Raw genomic sequence first — 10,048 nt, 5'->3', positions numbered from 1 at the left:
TGGGGTTCTCCAAGCAAGAACACTGGAGTGGGTTGCCATTTCCTTCTCCAAGCAGCAGCATTTAATTCAATAGCTCCCAGTGTGGCTTTGCAAGGTGATTCCTCTGAGAATAGACCATTGCCGGAGGTGCATGGGGGTGGCCATGCCTTTGCACGCTAGCTCTGATTACAGGGTGGAGGGAAAGCTGGAAGAAAGTGAATATTCAGAGCAGCAGAGGTGTCAGTAACATGAAACTGACTAGCCTGAGCCAAGAACCCCAGCAAGGTCAGAGCTAGGGCATTGGGCTTCCTGCTGGGGGAGTATCTAAAAACATTTCTACAGCCCAGGTCAGAGGCAGTAGCCCCACTAAGGACACCCCTATATCCATGTTTCTTCGGTATCCCCACAACCTTCCAGGAAAGCAAAATGGCATCATAGTCAAGCATATGCGCTCTGCAGCCAGGTGGCCTGAGTTCAAATTTTTCCTTGTGGTATATGAACTTGAGGGTGAAACTTTGCATTTGTCTCTGTGGTTTTAACCCCTGCATCTGCCCTTCTATAAGGTTGACTGGCATCTTAAACAGCCTTGTGAATTTGGGCAGAACACTTGACCTGTCTATAAGTAGATGATGCTGACGTAAGTTCTAAGTAAGATAATACGCACAGCATAGTTAGCACTGGGGTGTGACAAGCCCTCAAGAAGTAACAAAAATTTTTAATCTCCATTAAGCTTCTCATCACCTCATATTCTAATTTTATAACATGTTTCTATTTTGCCCATACTGTTCTTTTAAACAAAAAACTGTGAGTTCCTCCAGTTCCCAGGGCTACATTTTGTCAGTGGATACATCCCAGGACCTAGCCTTGTGAAGGCGCCTGGCTGGCCAGAAGCAGATAATTGGTGAGTGGATGAGGGGTCAAAGTCGTTGGGGATGATGAGTCTGGAAAAAAAGAAAGCAGACAGGAGGTAACGATTTGTTTCACAAATATAGAGGAAAGGCTCCTATTTGGAAGGGAAAGCCAGCTAATTCCGGGGCACCTGGGAAAAAAAAAAGAACAAGATTGGAGGTGGAGCGTTACAAGGAAATTAACATGAGATCCAAATGCGAAAGGACGTTGTTGTGATCCCACAGGTGGAGGGGAGGAGCCGCTGCCTTAGGAGGAGGCGGGTGGAGGGGGCCGGGGGTCTGCCTTGAACACACGCCTCATCAGGTCAGAGGCAGCCCCACGCTGGATTTCACGAGTCAGTCACAGAGCAGCCGCAGGGGACCTATGGCGTCACCATTGTAAAGAGAAGCAAAAACAGATGGTGCCTTCTACCTTTTCCCTCTGAAATTCCAAACTCACACACACAAACAAAAACTCCGGGGAGGGTTCCCTCCCTGTTTCACTGTAATGATTTTAAAAAGATGTCCTCACGTGGGAAAGGAGCCGCAGAGCCAAAGATGGGCTGGCTCGGGGGAAGAGCAGCATGGACGTGCCAAAGCATCAGAAAGGCTCTCCAAGGAGACGAGGCCTTGGGAAAGCCTCGCCCCTACCCGCTCCACCCTCGTGTCTGCCAAGGCCAGTCTCCAGGGTCTGCCAAGACAGCACCACTCCCACGGGCTGGAGCCACCCCCGGAGCCGGAGGATGCCAGCCGTGAAGGACATTCGCCCAGACAGAGCAGTGATAGTCCTGGAACTCTGGACGCCTTCATCCTCAATTAGCCTCGCGGGCTCCAGAGCCGAGCCCAGCACCACCAGCCTTCAGGGCAGCGCGCTCAGAGCCGAGGCAGCAGAGACACTGACTCGGGGGGAGGAGAGAAGGGGTGGGGCTGGCCTCCCCTGGGTTCCCGAAGGCGGCCTGCAGCCCCTGCTCTCGTGTGCTGGCTCTGATCTGCCGACCTCAGAGCAGGCAGCTTTCTAGGCTACCACGGGGTGCTAATTATAGCCAGGCCCATCCCTGCACTTCCCTTCTCACAGGCCGGGAGCCCGGCTGCGCGCTGCGTAGCTGCACCTGTGCTGGTGACTGCGGTTTCCTGGGCCCCGCGGCGCCGAGCTGGTTAAAAGTCACCGGCGCCCTGGGCTGCCTCTCACACGGCTGCTTCCCCTGGCCTCCCACCCCCTCGGGCTGTCCTCTCTCCCTTTCTGCTTTCTTCCCCGGCCCCACACTACTTTTCCCACTCTTCCCCTCCTACAAATATCTATCTCCCTTCGCTCCACCTCACACCTGGAAGCATCAGTTCTCATTGTAATATTTTCCCGTAGGAGGCAGCTGACCTCTACTCCCAGGATCGTGTTTTGTTTCAAGAAAGAGATTATGCACCTGGTGTGCGCCCCAGGCACTGTGCACGTATATACAAGGGGTGTGTGTGTGTGTGTGTGTATGTGTGTGTGTGTGTGTGTGTGTGGTTGTCCCCAAATTCTGCTAAAGGGTCCATAAATTTCACTTCCCTCCAGTGAAAGGAAGAATACTTTTCTTCCCTCCAAAATACTATCATGTCCAGAACCTTCAAAATGGACCATACCTCTTATCTCCTGCCTTCCAGAACAGCCTCTCAAAGCACAGTTCTGGCCTGCGGGTTGTATCTCCCACCCTCTCACCTTTTCAGGGGCTTTGCTCCTACAGTTATCAGCTTTCCCTTCTGAACCTTCAATCTCTTCTTGATTCTTCCTGTCAGCCAAAGAACATGCCTTAGCGTTTTTGTTTCTTCACTGAACCAAGCAAAACACCCTGAACCCCACAGCTGCCTTGAGCTTCCAGCGCCCATCACTGCTACACATGACAGAAAACCCGAGAGCTGTCTATACTGGCTCCGCTTCCTCACCTCCCACTGGCCCATCCACCCACTCCTTTGGGATTTCCACACCTTTCACTGCATTGCAACAGCCTGGACCACATCCCAGGCGGTCTCCACGATGCCGATTCCAGTGCCCTCTTCTCTGTCCTCATCTTACTCAGTTCTCTCAGCAGCAGTCAATGCAGATGTTCACTTCTCCCACTGAAAATTCTTCTCTTAAATTCCATGAGCACACATGCTGGGTTCCTTGTCTACCCAGTTGCCAAATATAGAAGCCTCTCACAGCCCAGTCGCTTATTTCTTCTTTTCTCTTTTAAGGGGATCTCATCTATTCTCATGTTTTTAAATACATTTTATACCAACTTTTAAATATATATCTACAACTCCGATCTTGTCCCTATCCAATAGGCATCTCAAAAGCGTCACATCTAAATTGTGATTGTCGAAACTCCTTTCTAAGCCTCTTCTTCCCCAAGGGTCCACCCTATCAGGAAATTGCATCTCCACTCACCCTGTTACTTGAAGCACCAACCTCTGCCTTCTTTTCCTTCACTCCACTCATCAAGTTCTCTTTGTTCAGCCTCCAATATACAGTCCAAATCTCCTCTCCAGTTCCACAACCTCCACTCTAGCCTAAGCTACTTTCTTTCCATTAAGACTCTGCAGTGAATGTTCTCTTATTCTACCTCATTCCATCTTGCCAGCCTCTGAGCCATTATTCACATAGCAAAGCATAAGGATCCTTGTAACACACTTGTTTAAGGATGGTACTTCTTTTAACAGCCTTCCCGGGGCTTCCTATTGTTCCTAGAACAGTATCTGACATGTAGTAAGAGTTCAATAAATAATTGTTGGGTGAATGAATAAATGAATGCTCAGCCAGGTTCACATGCCCAAGGCACAAGAATGAATGATCTTCAGTTGCCGAGGGGAATTGCTTGTGTTGTTCTTTGCACGTTGTTTAGTTTTGATCATTGTCTGATGGATGAAGAATAGCTGCCACTTATTAAATATGTCTAGTGCTAAACTATGAAGTTGGGTCTATCCATCTTCCCTATTTACATGACAACACGGCTAGTGAGTGCCTGAGATGGGTTTATTTTTTATTTATATTTTTGTACTGAAGTCTAGTTGATTTGTAATGTTTCAGGTGTACACCACAGTGATTCAGTCAAATATATTCTTTTTTAGATTATTTTCCATTATAGGTTATTACAAGATATTGAATATATTTCCCTGTGCTATACGGTAGGTCCTTGTTGTTTGTTTTATATACAGTAGTGTATTTATCTGTTAATCCCAAATTCCCAACTTATCCCTTCCCTAGTCTTTCTCCTTTGGTAACCATAAGTTCATTTTCTATGTCTGTGAATCTGATTCTGTTTTGTGAAATAAGTCCATTTGTATCATTTTTGTAGATTCCATATATGTCATACCATATGATACTTGTCTTAGTCTGATTTACTTCAGTTGGTATTATAGTCAATCTCCAGGACTACCCATGTTGCTGCAAATGACATTTTTTCATTCTTTTTATGACAGTTGTATTCCATTGTATGTCTATACCACATCTTTATTCAGTCATCTGTCAATGGACATAGGTTGCTGGCATGTCTTCGCTATTGTAAATAGTGATGCTGTGAACCTTGGAATGCATGTATCTTTTCAAACTACAGTTTTCATCTTTTCTAGATATATGTCCAAAAGTGGGATTGCTGGATCATATGGTGGCTCTATTTTTAGTTTTTTAAGAAACCTTCCTACTGTTTTCCACAGTGGCTGCACCAAATTACATCCCCACCAACAGTATAGGATGTTCCCTTTCAGAGATGGGATTTAAGTGATGGACTGTCAGACTCCAAAGCTCACATTCTCTCCCTTTCTTCAGTCAATCATTCAACAAATGTTTGTGGGGGACAAATTATAGACTCCCACCACAATTGTCAGTGGTGGACCTAATCTTCAGGGGCCTTACTTTCAAAGACCATCCTCTTCCCAAAAAGGAATGAATAACTGAAAAGCGCTAAACTCAACAGTACTTTTTAACTGAGGTATAGTTGACTTACAATATTATAAAGTTTCAGGCGTACAACATAGTGATTCCGTTTTTTAAGGTTATATTCCATTTATAGTTATTATAAAATATTGACTATATTCCCTGGGCTGTACCATATGTCTTTACAGCTTATTTGATACATGGTAGTTTGTACCTCTTAATTCCCTATTCGTATCTTGCCCCTCTCCCAACCCTCTCCCCACTGGTAACCACTAGTTTGTTCTCTGTATCTGTGTGTCTGTTTCTTTTTTGTTATATGCACTATTTTATTATTTCAGATTCTTCATGTAAGTGATATAATGCAGTATTTGTCTTTCTCTGCCTTTTTCACCAAACATAATACCCTCCAATTCCATCCATGTTGTTCCAAATGGCAGAGTAGCAGTCCACTGTGTGTGCGCTATATATATATATTTATATATATGTATGTATGCATATATACATACACCACATTTTCTTTATCCATTCCCCTCCTGATGGACACTTAGGTTGCTTCCATACCTTGGCTATTGTAAATAGTGCTGCTGTGAACACTGGTGTACGTGTCTTTCCGAATTAGTGCTTTTCTTTCCTTCAGATACATACTCAGAAGTGGAATCGCTGGGTCACACAGTAGCTCTATTTTCAGTTCTTTAAGGAATATCCATACAGTTTTCCACAGTGGCTGTACCAGTTTACATTCCCCCGCAACAGTGCAAGGGTTCACTTTTCTCCACCTCCTTGCCAACATTTGTTATTTATTATTTGCCAACATTGGTGTTTATTTGATGTTACCCATTCTGACAGGCGTGAAGTGATACCTCATTGTGGTTTCGTTGATTAGAATGTTGAGCATCTTTTCATGTGCTTGTATGCCTTCTCTGGAAAAACATCTACTCAGGTCTTCCATCCACTTTTTTCTAGCATTTAATTTATTTTTTAACACCAAAAACATTTTATATTGGGGTATAACCAATTAATAATGTTCTATCTATTTTCAAATTGGGTTGTTTATGGGTTTTTTTGACAGTGAGTTGTATGAACTATTTATATATTTTGAATATTTACCCCTTATTGTTTGTAGCATTTGCAGATATCGTCTCCCATTCAGTAGGTTTTCTTTTCATTCTGTGGATAGTTTCTTTTGATATGCAAAAGCCTTTAAGTTTAACTAGGCCCCATTTGTTTATTTTTACTTTTGTTTCCTTCGACTTAGGAGACAAGTTCAAAAAAATATTGCTATGATTTATATCAAAGAGTATTCTGCCTATGGTTTCTTCTAGAAGATTTATGGTTTCTGGTCTTACATGTAGGTAGATCTTTAATCCATTTTGAGTTTATGTTGTTCAGTTTATGGTGTTAGAAAATATTCTAATTTCATTCTTTTACATGTATCTGTCCAGTTTTCCCATCACCACTTACTAAAGAGACTACCTTTCCTCCACTGTGTATTTTTGCCTCCTTTCTTATGAATTAATTGACCACAAGTACCTACCGAAAGTATGTGTCATCACTGTCCAAGACAGCATTGGTGATCTTGGCTTATAACCAGGGACTGTCTTAAACCTTAAGAACATTCAGACCCCAAGATCTGAGAGAATCCCACTGGTATCGCCTTGTCTGGCTGGAGCTTAGCCTTCTCATCATGACTCACCTGTTTTCCAAAGGGCCTTTTGAACACACCTGAGAGGGCAGCTAAAGTCCTCTGAGCAGCCAGACTGTGCTTGTATTTCCAAGTGAGGCATCAGGAATGGCCTTTGACTGGGGCCTCAGTGAGTGGATCAGAATCAAACACAGAGGTAGGGGGACATTATTCCAGATGACAGGAAGTGAGAACTATGATCTTTTGGGGGTGAGAAGATGAGGAAGCACAATGAGGGGAAATTTGTGAAAGGTGCATAAGGGGTTGGACCTAAGGTACTCTCCTAAACTATAAAGCTCTCTACCAGTCAGAGGGATTACTGTCATTGCTTAAATTAAACCCTGAAACTCACTCCCCTGAATTAACGTTTTGTTTCTGCAGTGACCCACTCTCCCTGAAAGCAATTATATCAGGAGGAAGAGCACTTAACCTCCTGGCTCCCAACAGCATGTTTCCTGAAGGAGTTAGCATTTGTTTTGTTTTTGTTTTTAATTGAAGCAGACTTCACATAACATAAAATTGATCTTTTAAAGTGGACCTTTCATTAGCATTTAGTACATTCACAGTGTTCCGCAACCACAATCTCCATGTAGTTCCAAAATATTTGTATCTCTTCAAAATAAACCCCCAAGCTCATTCAATAGTTACCACCTGTTCACCACTTCCCCAGCCATGGGATCCATGGAAAATCTGCTTTCTCTCTGTACAGATTTACCTCTTCTGTGTATTTCATATATAAATGGAATTATATCATATGTGACCTTCCCTGGAGAAGGAAATGGCAGCCCATTCCAGTATACTTGCCTGGGAAATCCCATGGACAGAGAAGTCTGGAGGGCAACAGTCCATGGGGTTGCAAAAAAAGCTGGACATGATTTAGCAACTAAACAACGTGGCATCCTATATTCCTGTAAATGAAAACAAAATATTGTGAAAATAACGATTCTTCAAAGTTTTGTTCAAGCTTAATACAATTTCAATTAAAATTCTGATGACATAGTGCTGGAGCTCAAAAACATGTTTCTGAAATTAATATGAAATGAAAAATAAACTGGAGGGACTTCCCTGGTGGTCCAATGGCTAAGACTCCGAACTCCCAATACAGGGGACCAGGGCTCAATCTCTGGTCAGGGAATCAGATCCCACATACATATCAGACCTGGTACAGACAAATAAATAAATATATTTTCTAAAAAACTGGAAAAACTATGAACAACAACAACAAAAATGTGACCTTTGGGATCTGGCTTCTTTCTCTTAGCATAACGTTTCATAGTTTATCTGTGTTATAGCGGGTATCAGAATTTCATTCCTTTTTCTGGCTGAATAACATTCCATCATATGGATATACCACAGTTTGTTTAACAATGCATCTATGATGAACATTTGGATTGTTTCTGTCTATTAGCTATTGTAAACAATGCCACAGTGAATTGTAGAGATATCTGTTTTAATTCCTATTTTTGATTCTTGCAGTATACTCTTAAGAATGGGATTGCTGGGCCATATGGTAACTCCCCAACTTTTTGAGGGCCTGAAGGTGTTTACTGATCCTCTAGCAAAGAGAACTGGGAGCACAGGATCAGGTTGCTGGGATGAACAAGGAGAGACAAGTCATGAAGCCCTGGATAGATAGAAGGTGGGGCTGTCCTGAGTGGAGCCCAAAGGTGTGGGGGAAAAAAGGTCAGTATCCTAAAGGCCACTAAGGAGAGAGAATCAACACAAAATATGCATGGAAAGCATAGAGGAGATGTTCAACAAGAATGTAAATGAACTGAAGCTCAATGAACAGGAAGTAGGGGCAAGGTGTACGCTAGCCCCATAAAAAAGTTTCCTGGAGCTATGATGAGGTCTTTCAAGCTGGGAACTCTAGTTCAGAGCTGGATAAGACATTCAGGTCCCATTGTTTGGCACTGAATAGTTTCAGGTATTGGTAACGTATGCTATTAATTCTCTTGCGTGCTCAGTTGCTAAGTCATGTGCAACTCTTTGTGACCCTATGGACTGTAGCCCACCAGGGTCCTCTGTCCATGGGGTTCTCCAGGCAAGAATACTGGAGTGGATTTCCATTTTCTTCTCCAGGGGATCTTCCCAACCAAGGGATTGAACCCACATCCCCTATATGTCCTGCATGGACAGGTGGATTCTCTACCACTGAGACACCTGAGAAGCCTATTAACCCTCTTATAGTCATTAAACTGTTCATATATATATTTGCCTTCCCATCTTTCTAATTTTTCAAAAATCTGAGACCCTGACTAATTTTTATTTGCTTATTTTTTCACTTAGGAAATACCTTCTATTCTATCTAATAGAGTGCCTCTGCAGGGCAGGTCCTTAAAAAGGCAATTTTCTTGATCATTTTTTTAAATCCCGTATATAATATGTAGCTGTTTAACACCAAGCCTTCAACACTACCGCCAAATTCAGTTTTCTGCCACTTAACTACATGGCTTGCCCTCGATATTTTTGCTAAAAGCTGCAAGATTATTCCTCACAGACATTTATCAAGAAGCTTCACCCTTCATGGGGGCAGGCTGTTGCCAGTGCTCATCCCCATGTACTCAGAGGGAGGACGGAAACAACAACTGAGATAGTTGGGCCAAACTTCAGTTATCTTTTGTTTTGCATGCATGGGATTTATGCCTGAAAACCACAGATTTCTGCCTTCATCTTCCACTTGCATAGGTATGTGGCAGGAGGTCATGGAGGAGGTCTGAAAAACACAGACTTAAGTTTGAAGTTCTTGGGATAAATCCAAGTAATCATAGGCTACTAGCTTTTTATTACCCCATGAAAATGACAAAAAGTTATAAACTGTTATTGATGTGGTAGATGACTAAATAGGTCCACACATTCCAAGATTAAAAGTTGAGGACAAATGGGACTTAGAGCCATCATTTCCCAAGAAGTGGCAAAAGCTGAAAATACAGGTGGGAAAAATGAACAAAATGTTAAGACTTCATCAATGACCCACCCACTGTGAGTTATTTAGAGTCCCATTCAGCAGCTGTGTATGGGGACACTCCTAACCTTTGAGTCAAACAGCCTGAAGCACAGCCAATCACTTCTTCCCACGTTGCTTCACTCCAGGTCCCCACAGGACAGAAATCTGAACCAAGGTGGAACACAGGGAGTATTCTTGGATCTGTCCAGGACAGAAATTCATCCATCCCAAATACATGCCTTCGTGTCTTTAGAGAGAGCAGGAGCTTGGCCGTCTGTGGCAATTATTAGAGAGTGAAATGAAAGATTATCCTCATTTCAGTGTGAGTGAATGAAGAGTGTGTGTGTGTGTGTGTGTCTCTGTGTGTGTGGGGGTGTGGGTGTGGGTGTGTGGGTGTGTGAGATGAGTAGGGATGTAAGTGCATCTCTTACACTGTGAACATTGATAAAATTGCAAATGCACACACTCATTGACTCAGTGATTCCAGTTTACAACCTGGTGCTCCAGCGGGCACTCACATGCATAAAATAATGCAAGAACACAGTTATTCACTGCAATAATGTTTGCAAAAATGGGAACACATATACCCTCCTCATTAATGGACTAGTCTTTGGTTTAGACCATAAGCCAAGATGTTGCCAGCCAAAGTCCCCACTTCTTAGTCC

Source organism: Capra hircus, chromosome 24 (genome assembly GCF_001704415.2).
Source record: "Capra hircus breed San Clemente chromosome 24, ASM170441v1, whole genome shotgun sequence".
Classification (NCBI taxonomy): Eukaryota; Metazoa; Chordata; class Mammalia; order Artiodactyla; family Bovidae; genus Capra; species Capra hircus.
Note: the sequence above shows the minus strand (reverse complement) of the source record.